At 46.8% G+C, this 14,237-nt stretch overlaps 1 protein-coding gene across 2 annotated transcripts in view; it reads left to right on the top strand.

Moving 5' to 3' along the window:
- Positions 1-14,237, top strand: part of INO80D (INO80 complex subunit D) — a 40,429-nt gene that overhangs the window by 515 nt on the left and 25,677 nt on the right. The window lies entirely within an intron of this gene.

The following is a 14,237-nucleotide window of genomic DNA, read 5'->3' as shown; positions in this document are numbered from 1 at the left end:
CGGGAGAGAGACGGGCCTTGTGGCCTAGCGGCTCCCCGCCCCCCGCGACGGGGCCCGGCCTAGCGCCGGACAGGCCCCGGGCGCCGGGCTTCGGCCTCCGAGAGGGGGGGTTTTCGGAAGGTGGCGGGGAAGGCGCATCGGCCAGGGAGCTCCGAAGCCCGGGCGGGGGTTAGGCGGGGGGAGGCCGGCGGGCCGCGGAGCAGAGACTCCGGGGCGCGATGGTGGTGGAGGGGGGTGGCGAGAGAGGGCGAAGCGGGCTATTATTATTATTATTATTATTATTATTATTATTATTATTTTCCACTACGATTTTCAACACTCCCGAGTTGGGGGCGCGCTTCGCCCCCTTTAGACCTGGGGGAGTGGGGGGTCCCGCCGGGATCTCCCCCCCCCGCCTCCTCCTCCTCCGACCTTTTAAAGTTTTGCTTTGGGGACATCGCCGAGCCCCCCTTTTCCAGCACCACCTCGGACCCTTCCTTCCTCGTCCTACAATTTGGCTTCTAAAATGCGACCTGGAATGAGTGCAAGAACATTTTGGCGCTCCCTCCTGAATTGCATTGGGAAAGATGTGGCTGGGAGGGGGGGGGGGGAGAGAGAGAGAGAAGCGTTTCCCCCTTTTCCAAACGCCCCCCTTTTCCTCCTCCTGCCCCCCCCCCCAAGTATGAACGTTAATTCTGATTTTAAATGGTTATGGGGCAGCGGGAACTTTTCCGTGGTGCTGGCGGGGTGGGCGAAGGGTTAAAGGCTCGCAAGTCGAGGCGAGGAAGGGCATCATCGTGCTGCAGAGGTGGTGTTGCAAGGTCCCACGAGAAAGAAAGAAAGGGAAAAGCCCAGAAACAACCTTGGTTAGTTTTAAGATTTGTTCCAGGGGAGTGGGAGGTCGGTGGGTGAAGGGTGCTGTCGCCCAGCTTCTTACTTCTGGCGTCCGTTTGGCCAGGGCTACCAGATCTTACCACTTCAGTACTTTCGTAGGTGCTGTCAGAGAGGGAGTCCAGCCTTGCAAAGGCATGCTGGGTTTGTGTATGAAACCCTGTTTTTTTTGTGAATGAGTTGGAATTGTAGAGGCTAGCCTCGTAGCTTCTGGCCGTTTGTAGCCTGGAAACAATTTACTACCCAAGCCAGGGTCTTGGGGGTGTGTGTGTGTGTGTGTGTTAGGCCATAAACACATTATACAAGGACACAGATAGCGTTCTGTAAATGGTTGGTAAATTGTTTCTATGGTCAGTGTTGGAGCGTAAAATCTTCAGGAGAAAGTTGTTGCAGAAGAGATGAGTTTCAGGAATGTCAGTTCAGAAATGTGGCTAGATAAGGATAATTGTGTGTAGGCATAAATTCAAGTCCTCGAGGCTGGACTGTATCAATGCAGAGGTCTGCAATGGCCAGATTCCTAGGCCAATGTTGCAAAAAGTTAACTTGGACTTGAATGCTTACAGTACATTCAGTTCCTCCATCTCCAGGTGAACTTTTGGTCAGGACTGCAAGAGCTGTGAATCTAGTTCTGTGTATCCATGAAGGGAGCTTTGGATTTGTGTTTCTCATGGTGTGCCTCTTCAAGCCACATGTCAAAACAGTTTCTGAAACTGAAAGGAGTTTAGAATGCAGTTTGGGACTTGCCATTGGGACCTGTCATTCACAGAAATTGAAAGGCTTAAAAACAAAACAGTGCTTGAGTTAAAGGTCTTGGCTGCACTCAAAGTATGTTTTTGGATCTCTGTCCTTGTTTTGTATGCAGAATAGAAGCCCCATTGCATGAGGGAATTGAAATCAGATGTGTCAGGTGAGCTTTTCTGAGATTCCAATGGAATACAGTACCTATATAGGCAATTTTCCATTATTCTTAGATGACTGGTGGGACATTTTCGTTTTAGTTCTGGCAAAGAGTGTGGCTTCAAGTGTCTGTTCTGCAAAGCACTCATGCAAGCATTCTGTTATAAATGCATTACAGAACTGTACCTTGAATGGACTTCCCAACGCTCAAGAGTGCTGTTATGCTGAGTGAGATAACAACAACTTTGTCACTCTGTAGAATGATGGACCAAAACTGCAACCTGTGACACTATAACCCTATGCATTATTTGGTGGTGTTTTGTTAAAGCCGTTTTGTCTGTGCTAGCGTAAGTGCTTCAAGGCTGAGGCCTAGTCTACACATTCTCAGAAAAGTCACCATGTGTTTGGGTTCTGATTCATTACTTAAATATAACCATCAAGCTGCATAGTGCTTTCCAAAGTACAAGAGGACAGGTTCTTGTTCCAAGGAGCTTACAATTTTAACATCACCACCAGCAAACCGATTCTTAAGTGTATTTCAGTAGTTGCACTTAGCTATGGTAAAATTGAACATGGCCTTATCTTCATAGGAACTACCTTTTAAATCCCTCCCCTCACACTGGACTCTTACTCCATTAAAATAAGTAAATTTTACTTTTAAATAAGTAGCTTAGGGTGGAAATGCAAAAAAGTTATACAAATATGAACATTACTATCTAAAACACAACTACCTAATGTTAAGACCCTTCCTTACCCAAATACAGCACAGGGTGCTGACTAGGGGGCCATAGTTAGCAGATGACGCTGTGGTCTAAACCACTGAGCCTCTTGGACTTGCAGATCAGAAGGTTGGCGGTTCGAATCCCCACAACAGGGTGAGCTCCTGTTGCTCTGTCCCAGCTCCTGCCAACCTAGCAGTTTGAAAGCACGCCAGTGCAAGTAGATAAATAGGTACCACTGCGACGGGAAGGTAAACAGCGTTTCTGTGCGCTCTGGTTTCCGTAACGGTGTCCTGTTGCAGCAGAAGTGGCTTAGTCATGCTGGCCACATGACCCGGAAAGCTGTCTGCAGACAAATGCCGGCTCCCTCGGCCTGAAAGCGAGATGAGCGCCACAACTCCATGGTCGCCTTTGACTGGACTTAACCGTCCAGGGGTCCTTTACTCTTTACTTTTACCTAGTTAGCTTTTTGCATGCCTCCAAATAATTGCTCTGCCCGTCTTACTGATTTCAACAGAATTAAAGCTAGCTTTTCATGAATGCCAGTACATCTTAAATAATTGCAAAATGTGCTTGAATACAGTTGACTGTTATAAAGTAGTTAATTTCCATGATTGGCAAATAACTACCACATAGCCAGTTGCTTTTGCCACCTGTCCGCATGGAGCGAAGAACCTTTACTATCCACATTCAATCAGACATCCCGGCAATCAGGAGGTGTTAAAAATCTCGCCACATGGGTGTATGTGCACTGAGAAATGTTATGACTTAGTAAGTGGTAGTTACTCTTCCAAAGCAGAGAGAACTACAATTTTAAAATGAGAGACAATCTAAAGTTGAAGGTTTCATTCTGCAAAGTGGTACATAAATACAATATTTCAGAGTAATGAGTATTATCATATTTCCTGGGCGGGCGGGGGGCTTGAGGGAAGGAACTCTAAAATAAGGGTTATCTGACAGTTCTCTCAGTGAGGTAGCACATGCTCCCCTCCCCTCTTTAGTACTGAATATTTTGGTTCCACCAGCCTACCCTGTCTTCAGATTCTAAAACTATCAGTTTTAGAAAGACAGAATGGGAGCAGCTTTGTCACATCTAGCTTCTGGAGATTTTTTTAAAAGTGGCTCGAAGTGTTCAAATATAGAATTACTGATGATAATGAGAAAAATGCTGCTGGGACTAAATTAACATCTTTCTGATATGTGGGTGTTAATACTGAGAGCAAGACGATATGAGTCACTTTCACTCTGATCCTAAATGCAGGATGTGGAAGTAAGTTGCAACGAGTTTCAGGGGAACTTGTTTTCACATTAGGGGTACAGACCTCTGCACCCACCTGGGAGCAAGCCCCCTTGAATGCACCGGGCTTACTTTGGAGTAAACATTCCATAAGATAGTGCTGTCAATGTCCATGAGATTGGACTCAATTCACCATGATCCCAGGGTCTATGGAGGAGAGAAATGTGGTGGCTCAAAGGGCTTTGTGTTTCACCAGTATTGGCTCCTAGGTGATAATAATAATAATAATAATAATTTATTATTTGTACCCCGCCCATCTGGCTGGGTTTCCCCAGCCACTCTGGGCGGCTTCCAACAGAGATAAAAAATACACTAAAATGTCACATATTAAAAACTTCCCTGAACAGGGCTGCCTTCAGATGTCTTCTGAATGTCAGGTAGTTGTCCATCGCCTTGACATCCGATGGGAGGGCATTCCACAGGGCGGGCGCCACCACCGAGAAGGCCCTCTGCCTGGTTCCCTGCAACTTGGCCTCTCGCAGTGAGGGAACCGCCAGAAGGCCCTCGGAGCTGGACCTCAGTGTCCGGGCAGAACGATGGGGGAGGAGACGCTCCTTCAGATATACTGGACCGAGGCCATTTAGGGCTTTAAAGGTCAGCACCAACACTTTGAATTGTGCTCGGAAACGTACTGGGAGCCAATGTAGGTCTTTCAAGACCGGTGTTATATGGTCTCGGCGGCCGCTCCCAGTCACCAGTCTAGCTGCCGCATTCTGTATTAGTTGTAGTTTCCGGGTCACCTTCAAAGGTAGCCCCACGTAGAGCGCATTGCAGTAGTCCAAGCGGGAGATAACCAGAGCATGTACCACTCTGGCGAGACAGTCCGCAGGCAGATAGGGTCTCAGCCTACGTACCAGATGGAGCTGGTAAACAGCTGCCCTGGATACAGATTTGACCTGTGCCTCCATGGACAGCTGTGAGTCCAAAATGACTCCCAGGCTGCGCACCTGGTCCTTCAGGGGCACAGTTACCGCATTCAGGACCAGGGAATCCTCCACACCTGCCCGCCTCCTGTCCCCCAAAAACAGTACTTCTGTCTTGTCAGGATTCAACCTCAATCTGTTAGCCGCCATCCATCCTCCAACCGCCTCCAGACACTCACACAGGACCTTTACCGCCTTCACTGGTTCTGATTTAAAAGAGAGGTAGAGCTGGGTATCATCTGCATACTGATGAACACCCAGCCCAAACCTCCTGATGATCGCTCCCAGCGGCTGCATGTAGATGTTGAAAAGCATGGGGGAGAGGACAGAACCCTGAGGCACCCCACAAGTGAGCGGCCAGGGGTCTGAACACTCATCCCCCACCACCACTTTCTGATCCCTCCTGAAACATAGTAAACCAAGGAAAGGCTGACCATAAATTCACGTGAGTTAGCTTCTGCCATAGAAGATTTCAGCAGAAACCCTGGGCAAAGGAATTGGGGATGCTGTGTATAGGCCATGGCTGATGGGATATAAAATGCTCAGCAGCAGGTCGTTATTAATATCTGACACTATTATGTGATTTCAGTATAAATCTCTAGAAATCAGTGGGGAATGTCTGGGGCTGAATGCAGCCTTCTGGACATCTCTATCAGGCCCTTAAATGCTTCCCAGGGCACACCCTTCGCTGGCTCTACTTCCCACCCCAAATGTTTAGGTGTGTGACCCTTGGAAGTTTTTGGCGAAGGAACTGTGGCCATTGGGTTGAGAAAGTTCCCCGCATCACCTCTAGAATATGATGTAGAAGGGATTTCTGTCTTGGTAACTAGCACCTTGCAAACAAAGATTGCAGTTCTAAGCAAATAGTAGGGAAGCACCATTGAATTCAGTGGATCTTCTTAGGAAGCATGGGCTCCATCTGCACTATGCATTTAAAGCAGTATCATAGCACTTTATAAACAGTCATGGCGTCCCCCAAAGAACCCTGGGAAGTTTAGTTTATTAGGGATGCTGATATGTTGTTGTTTAGTCATTTAGTCATGTCCGACTCTTTGTGACCTCATGGGCCAGAGCACGCCAGGCACTCCTGTCTTCCACTGCCTCCCGCAGTTTGGTCAAACTCATGCTGGTAGCTTCGAGAACACTATCCAACCATCTCGTCCTCTGTCGTCCCCTTCTCCTTGTGCCTTCCATCTTTCCCAACATCAGGGTCTTTTCCAGGGAGTCTTCTCTTCTCATGAGGTGGCCAAAGTATTGGAGCCTCAGCTTCAGGATCTGTCCTTCCAGTGAGCACTCAGGGCTGATTTCCTTAAGAATGGATCGGTTTGATCTTCTTGCAGTCCATGGGACTCTCAAGAGTCTCCTCCAGCACCAGAATTCAAAAGCATCAATTGTTCGGCAATCATCCTTCTTTATGGTCCAGCTCTCACTTCCATCACTACTGGGAGGATGCTGATATAGTGTTCAATATTTCCCAGGCGCCAGGTGCGTTTTGTGACTGACGCACGCCCAATTGCAACCAGGTGGAGATGTCTGGATGCGAGGTTGGCGACTGACATCTCCACCTGGCTGGCCCCTCCAGCTTTCTTAAGCAGGTAAGCAGAAGATCTTATTTATTGCGTCAGTTTTCCACCTTTTTCTCCAAGGAGTACATGGTTCACCTCCCTCCTTAGTTAATCCCTACAATGACCCTGCAAGGCAGATTAAGAGGTTGTGAATGGCCCAAGGTCATCCAGTGAGCTTTGTGACTGAGAGGGGATTTATTTGAACCCTGATCTCCCAGGTCCTAGTCCAACACTCTTAACCACTACACCACAATGACTTCCTAGAGCACAGTACTTCTGCTATGGAGCAGCTCTATAAGTTAAGTAGGTAAATAAATAAATATGGGGAAGGCAAACTGTCTCTTAGAGAAGGATCTGAAATAATTTCTTTGAAGCTTGAATTTGTTTTATTCTGGATTGTTTTATTTGATGTTTTAATGTGTTGTACACTGGTTTGATTATTTTTTTTAAAATATAAAGCAGTATAGAAATAAAATGAAAAGAATACATACATACATACCACTGCAAAAAAGGTACCTAGACATTCTGTTGTAGTGCCATTTGGTGATAAACTTATATACCTGAGTTTCTAACACTGATTGGGAGACCCCCTGTTTCCCATACAGAGCTATAATTCCCAGAGTTTTCTGGAGTGAGCGATTGTTAAACCACTCTGAAATTGTAGGTCTGTAAGGGAATAGAGGTTTCCTAAAGCTCTTTGCAGCCTTAACATGCTACAGTTCCCAGGATTCTTTGAGGGAAGGAATGACTGTTGAAAGTGATATGATACTGCTTTAATTGTATTGCGCAGATGGGTCCACAGTTAGGATCATGCTTTCAGAAATGTAGCATAAGCTAGATCTCAATTGGTTAGATGTACTGTGATTGAATTTCTCGGTCGCGCAATGAGCTGTCACATATGACAGTTGTGGAGGCTTTGGAATGTATTCAGATCTTTCCTTTTTCAGAGCTGCGATAGTTTACTAACTCTCTTGATCTCTGGTGAGGATTACCACTGTATTCCTCCACCATTTACAGCAGGGATTACCACTAGAAATGCTCCTACCACAGAAGGATAAAAGATTCTTCCATGGACCTGCCTTGCTTCCTTCCATATACAGTGGTACCTCGGGTTACAGATGCTTCAGGTTACAGATGCTTCAGGTTACAGACTCCACTAACCCAGAAATAGTACCTCGGGTTAAGAACTTTGCTTCTGGATGAGAACAGAAATTGCGTGGCGGCAGCGGGAGGCCCCATTAGCTAAAGTGGTACCTCAGGTTAAGAACAGTTTCAGGTTAAGAACGGACCTCCAGAACGAATTAAGTTCTTAACCCAAGGTACCACTGTAGTAAGATTCTATATGAGCTCTGAATTTTGGGGGGTTGGGTGGGTGGAGATTGTAGTACATGCCTGTGCACTCAGTTCTTGGATATAGAGACACATATAGGTTAAAAAGTAAGTTGTAGGTTGAACTATGTCGGAAAGAAGCAGTGTTTGGGAAGAGTACTAAAGGACAGGATTATTGCTGAGGAGTTGCTCTGGGCTGTCATGACTTTCCCTCTGCAGCTTACCTTGGCTGGTCACCAGCGTGGCCATTTAACGCTACTATGAAGGCCAGAAGCTCTCAGATGCCAATTGCATTGTAGTTCAAGTCACTGTTTCTTTATAGTCAAGCAAGCTGTATGACAACAGCCTTAGGCAAGTGTATGCATGCGTAGAGAGAAAGAGAGTGGTTGGCATCTATCTGTCGTGAAAGACAGTGGAGTACTCCTCTGGGGGTGAAGTCAAGCCACTGTGTTAGCAGCATCAAAGTGACCTCCCCAAGGTGCAAGTCTGGGCAGTTTGTATGGAGGTCCTGGGCTGACCAGACAGCTAGGCACCTCTCTTGGCCTCGTTTATGTTGTCCAAAGAAAAACAGAGTAATACGTTTGGAACCAGCTTGGCTCCAAGAGTTGCTGGAAGGTGGTGTGCAAGGTGCCACCCAACTATCTTAGGGACTCCACTCTGCAGTTGTGTAGAGATTACTCCTTAACTTTTATTCTAAAGATATCCTGCAAGGCAGCGGATATTTGGATCCATGTTCCTTCTAGATGGGTTACCTTTCCAGGTTGATGAGCCCCATGTGCCCCTCACTACCCTCTACAGTGGTACCTCGGGTTACATACACTTCAGGTTACATACGCTTCAGGTTACACACTCCACTAAGCCAGAAATAGTGCTTCAGGTTAAGAACTTTGCTTCAGGATGAGAACAGAAATCGGGCTCTGGCGGCGCAGCAGCAGCAGGACGCCCCATTTGCTAAAGTGGTACCTCAGGTTAAGAACAGTTTCAGGTTAAGTACGGACCTCTGGAACGAATTAGGTACTTAAACCGAGGTACCACTGTATATCACATGCAGAAACTGCCTTCTTGACCATTGGACCCACTATTGGTCTTGCCCACTCAATCTGCTGGAGTCTGTCTTTGCGTGCAGGGGACGTTCCTAGCTCACCAAGGGTTTGAGACCCGTTGGCTCCCCTCACTTGGTTTAGCCAGTCGAAGCTGTTCCCAGGATGTGTCTGCTGTTGCATGCTGACAGGAGCCACAAGTGAGAGCTGAGTGCAGGGTGGGGACCAAAGGTGGACAAACTACCCCAGAAGGGGCACAACATGCCCCCCTCCGAGGTACTACCCCATACATAAACACACACACACACAACATTTAAATACTGTTAGTTTGTAGATGTTTTCAAAATATTGTTGCTGCGATACTTTAGGGCAAGACTGCACCATATGATGCAGGATTGTCCCTTGCTGCTAATCATCTGGTCAGACGTCAATTAATGCCGAAGCAAGTTTGCTTTGGAGAAACAAACCACAAGTGCTGGCTTGGATGGCACTCTGTGGTTTGCCTCCCAGCTCTAGGTAGGGAGGAGCAAAACAGGGACTGATGGAGCAGTGTGCACAGAATAATTTGCATAACTATGGCTTATGGTTAGCATTGCGACTGAACATGGCAAGTGTGTGTCTGCAGAGAAACTTTGGTGGTGAAGCAATTGGTCCAGGACTCAAAGGAGCTGCCAGAGTTGGATTGTTAGGTACAAAACATGCTCCCGTTGGCACTCAGGAGTGAGTGGCATGGATGTGAAGGGGAAATGAAGACCAGTTTACAGAGATATAGGACAATTACTTTGAGCTGAATAGCGGCTGAGGAGAGAAACAGGGTTTTTTTTATGTACTATCCTTCTCTTTAAAAAGGTTTTATCTTGTTTAATTTGTTCCTTTCCATGCCTGAGAACATTCAGCCAACCCCTCCTACTATACATACAGAGGATGAGCATAAGGGTGAGAAGAGAGATGGGATTCAGTTATATGCAGGAATAACCTAGTTTTTGTTCGCACTTTCTGTACGATTGAAAACCTTAATAAATTGCTAATCACGAATTGAACCAAAAAGAATGGGCCATGGAACCATGACTCTCAGAACTCACAAGCTAGTCTAATCTTGTTTGTCATAACTTGTAAAAATAAAAAAGCTATGAATTGAGGACTAAAAATATTCTTTCTGGCCTTTAAATCAAGGAACAATGCTCAGCATCTCTTCATATGAAAACCAGCTCATAACACCCCTGCGTGACCAAGCAACAGAACCCGATCAGAATGTGTCTGGCAATTGGCTGTTGTGGTCACAGAGACAGGGAACAGGTTTTGACTCCTATCCCTTCAGGTGCATCGTATCGCTTTTTCCTGCATGCTGTTCATTTCTACTGGGGGAATGTAAATCATTGCACTTGCGGACAGTATTGAAGTGAGGGAAATCCTGCTTTCTACTCCTGGCATTATCTGTCCACAGCCACCACTGACAGGTAGACCACAATGGAGGTAGACCACAATGTTCTGCCTTTCTCTTCTGAAGACAGTTCTAAGAGTTGTGGAGGAGATGCAATTTGTTTCCAACACCTCCCCCAGCAAAAAAACCCCAAACCCACCCAGGAATATTGTTTGGGAAGGAGGCAAGTGTTTCCCCTCACCTTTTCAGGACCTGGAAACAAAGTTTAAATTTGTAGGGATAGGGTTTTGAAAAGCAGGCCTGGTCTCCCCACTTTGGCAATTGCCCTTCTATCTATCCTCCCAGGCTCTCTTGACAAAGATTTTTGTTTGATTTGAATGTTTATTGTCCATATAAAACATCAAATCCTTACAAAATGTTAACAGCCCACTGTCATCTTCAAGCAAAACAATGGCCTACAAAGTGCTATACAGTGGTACCTCGGGTTACATACGCTTCAGGTTACATACGCTTCAGGTTACAGACTCCGCTAACCCAGAAATAGTGCTTCAGGTTAAGAACTTTGCTTCAGGATGAGAACAGAAATCGTGCTCCGGCAGCGTGGTGGCAGCAGGAGGCCCCATTAGCTAAAGTGGTGCTTCAGGTTAAGAACAGTTTCAGGTTAAGTACGGACCTCCAGAACGAATTAAGTACTTAACCCGAGGTACCACTGTATTTTAAGGAACCACACACACTGAAGTAAGATCTGGTTGCTACTTGGATTTGCTGTATCTATACTACTGAATCTTTTAAAACGTTTGTGGAATAAATGCTCTCATAATTTGGATTCTTGAATCATTGCTAATTGCAATATTATTTTGCAGCGTAAATTATATTCAATCCCTAAAATATAGGTGAGTGGGAGCCAAATTGTTACGGTTAGCCATGGCACACAGTGAAACAATCATTAGAAAGAGCCATGGGCTACCAGATCAGAAATGTAACATATGGTTGGAAAATAAGAGGGCATCCACTATGGAAATTAGATTGTGTTGCCATCAAGCTTTCTAAATCATATCAAAAATTATGTGTTGGTTCCTTGTATTCTTAAACATGCTGTATTTTTCGCTCCATAGGACGCATCTAGGTTTTTTTTTGGGGGGGGGAAATAAAGGGAAAAAAATTATTTCCCCCCCAGGTGCGGGGCTGGGGCGGGGGAAGCCCAAGCTTTTCGCAGCTCTCCCACGGCTAGCGGAGAGCTGCGTGAAGCCGGAAGCCCGGGGCGTGCTGAGCTCAGCGGCCCCAAGCTTCTGGGTGCAGGCCAGCTCTCCGCTTCCTGAAGCCTGGAGAGCGAGAGGGGTCAGTGTGCAACGACCCCTCTCGCTCTCCAGGCTTTAGCGAAAGCCTGCATTCGCCCCATAGGACGCACACACATTTGCCCTTCATTTTTGGAGGGGAAAAAGTACGTCCTATAGGGCGAAAGATACGGTAACTTTGAGTATCAGTATACAAGTACCATCCTGTGAGAATGGCACCAGGAATTTGCAGCGCCCCTGCATGAGAGCCGAGGTGATCCCTGTGCTGGCATAGAAGATTACATTCTTGCGTGTTGTTCCGCTGTCTGCAGTTGAGTTGGCTTGTAGCAAAACCCCACCCCAAGGCTCTTGGGGCTTTGCCTTCCATCCTTTGGGAAGCTTGACAGCACACCTGCACCCCCTTTCTCCACTTCTTGCAGCTGCTGCCAACAAGCTTGACTTCTTCCTCTCTTAGTTACCCAGCAGCTCTGCTCACTTAAGGCCATTCCACACAACTCAGAAAGGTGTGCAGGATTTTTGGTCCAGGGCACTCACTGCTGACATCAAGACAGGGAGTTTATTTTTTTTAAAAGCCACCCCTGAGCTTTCTTTATTCCTTGCATCCTCTGAAGGAATCCTACCTGGCCTGGCTAATCAGTAGCCTTTAAATGCTGCCTCCCACCTGCTGTGTGACCAGGGAACATGTGTCATTTGCTTGGCAGCAGTGGACCAGAGTTTCCCTTCCAGATTTTGCTCCAGACCACCCCTACGTAGTTTACTTGTCCAGTCCCCAGTTTGGACCCTGGTAATGCTGCATAACGGGACGTGGGTGGCGCTGTGGGTTAAACCACAGAGCACAGGACTCGCCAATCAGAAGGTCGGCGGTTCGAATCCCCGCAACGGGGTGAGCTCCCGTTGCTCAGTCCCAGCTCCTGCCCACCTAGCAGTTCGAAAGCACGTCAAAGTGCAAGCAGATAAATAGGTACCGCTCTGGTGGGAAGGTAAACAGCGTTTCCATGTGCTGCTCTGGTTTGCCAGAAGCGGCTTAGTCATGCTGGCCACATGATCCCGAAGATGTACACCGGTTCCCTTGGCCAGTAAAACAAGATGAGCGCCGCAACCCCAGAGTTGTCCGCGACTGGACCTAAAGGTCAGGGGTCCCTTTACCTTTACCTTTAACGCTGCATAAGCCAGGAGTCGAGAGGGAGGCTTTGATGTCCCCTGGTGACAAAGTGCGAGCAGTTTTACGAACTATCCCAAACAATGCTCTGCTTGTTTACTATTCAGAAATAAGAAGATGTCTGACCCCTCTTCCCTTTTCCGACATGTGAGAGAGTAGCAGTGAAGGAAGGTAAAAGGGGGCATATGAGATGGCAGCAGGTTGAGGGAAACATCAGTTGTATGGAGCATTCTTGCAACTCCATGTATGTGGATGGGTCAGATACCGAGAGCATCTGAATGCAGTGTTAGAAACGGATAAAAAAAGCTAGGAGCATAATAATAATAATAATAATAATAATAATGCCTGAGTTTCCCCAGCCACTCTAGGCGGCTCCCAGTTGAGTGTTAAAAACAACACAGCATTAAATATTAAAAACTTCCCTAAACAGGGCTGCCTTAAGATGTCTTTTAAAAATAGGATAGCTGCTTATTTCCTTGACATCTGATGGGGGGCGTTCCATAGGGTGGGAGCTACTACTGAGAAGGCCTTCTGTCTGGTTCCCTTGTAACCTCACTTCTCGCAGTGAGGGAACCGCCAGAAGGCCCTCGGTGCTGGATCTTGGTGTCTGGGCAGAATGATGGGGCTGGAGATGCTCCTTAAGGTATACAGGACCGAGGCCATTTAGGGCTTTAAAGGTCAGCACCAACACTTTGAATTGTGCTCGGAAATCTGCTGGGAGCCAATGCAGGTCTCTCAGGACTGGTGTTACAGTGGTACCTCGCATGACGAATGCCTCGCTAGACGAAAAACGTGCAAGACGAAAGGGTTTTTCGTTTCTTGAGTTGCTTCGCAAGACAAATTTCCCTATGGGCTTGCTTCGCAAGACGAAAACGTCTTGCGGGTTTGCTTCCTTTTTCTTAAAGCCGTTAATACCCGGGGAATCTGCGCTCCACAAGACGAAAAAATCGCAAGACGAAGCAACTCGCGGAACGAATTAATTTCGTCTTGCGAGGCACCACTGTATATGGTGCCAGCTGGGATCCTGGGACCTGGGTTGTGGGCACCAAAACAGAATGTCTAGTTGCCATTTGGGGGTGGGTCGGCAACACTTTTTATTTATTATTTTGATAAGCATGAACTAATACGCAATTCACATAAGAGACCCATTGTTACTATCACATTTTTAGCTGAAATTGTTAATACATAAGTGTAATTTGGTGTGTACAGTAAAAATATTGGTACCATACTTCAGTGTTCAAAACACTCTACTCTTTATTGTTAAACTCCTTAACATATTGTCTTATCATTAACATATACTTGGAGCCTTCAAAGCACGTACATTTCAGTAATCCTTGAGTGGCAGCCAGGCACAAAAAATGGCACCCAGACTTTTAGAGGTGCTTGCGAATGGAGAATCTTTAGGCGCAAAGTGCGCCTGGCACCCTGCTAATTTCAAACCCTGTCTGGGAGGCAGGAAGCCTGGTTGGGCAAGTGGGGTTGGTTGGTTGGCATCCGCCTGTCTCAAGAGATAATGGAAGAGTGCGTCTTTGGGGGTGAAGTCAAACCATCAGAATTACAGCGCCTGCTGTGGCTGTAGAGACCGGTGTGGGAGAGACATGTTTTGTTGCGGCTGGAGCAGATGAAGATACACCATGGCATTTCTTCTTTCTGCGCTCCTCCCAGCTGTCATTGCTGTCATTGTCTCTAGGTGTTGCGGTCGTCTGTAAGGGATTCCCACACCTGTGGTGTTAATGTTGTCAGCTTTCATGTCATGTTTGCA

Source organism: Podarcis erhardii (assembly GCF_964252035.2).
Source record: "Podarcis erhardii genome assembly, chromosome: 1".
Taxonomy (NCBI): Eukaryota; Metazoa; Chordata; class Lepidosauria; order Squamata; family Lacertidae; genus Podarcis; species Podarcis erhardii.
The sequence above is the reverse complement of the archived record's forward strand: the minus strand, read 5'-3'. Positions and strand labels throughout refer to the sequence as shown.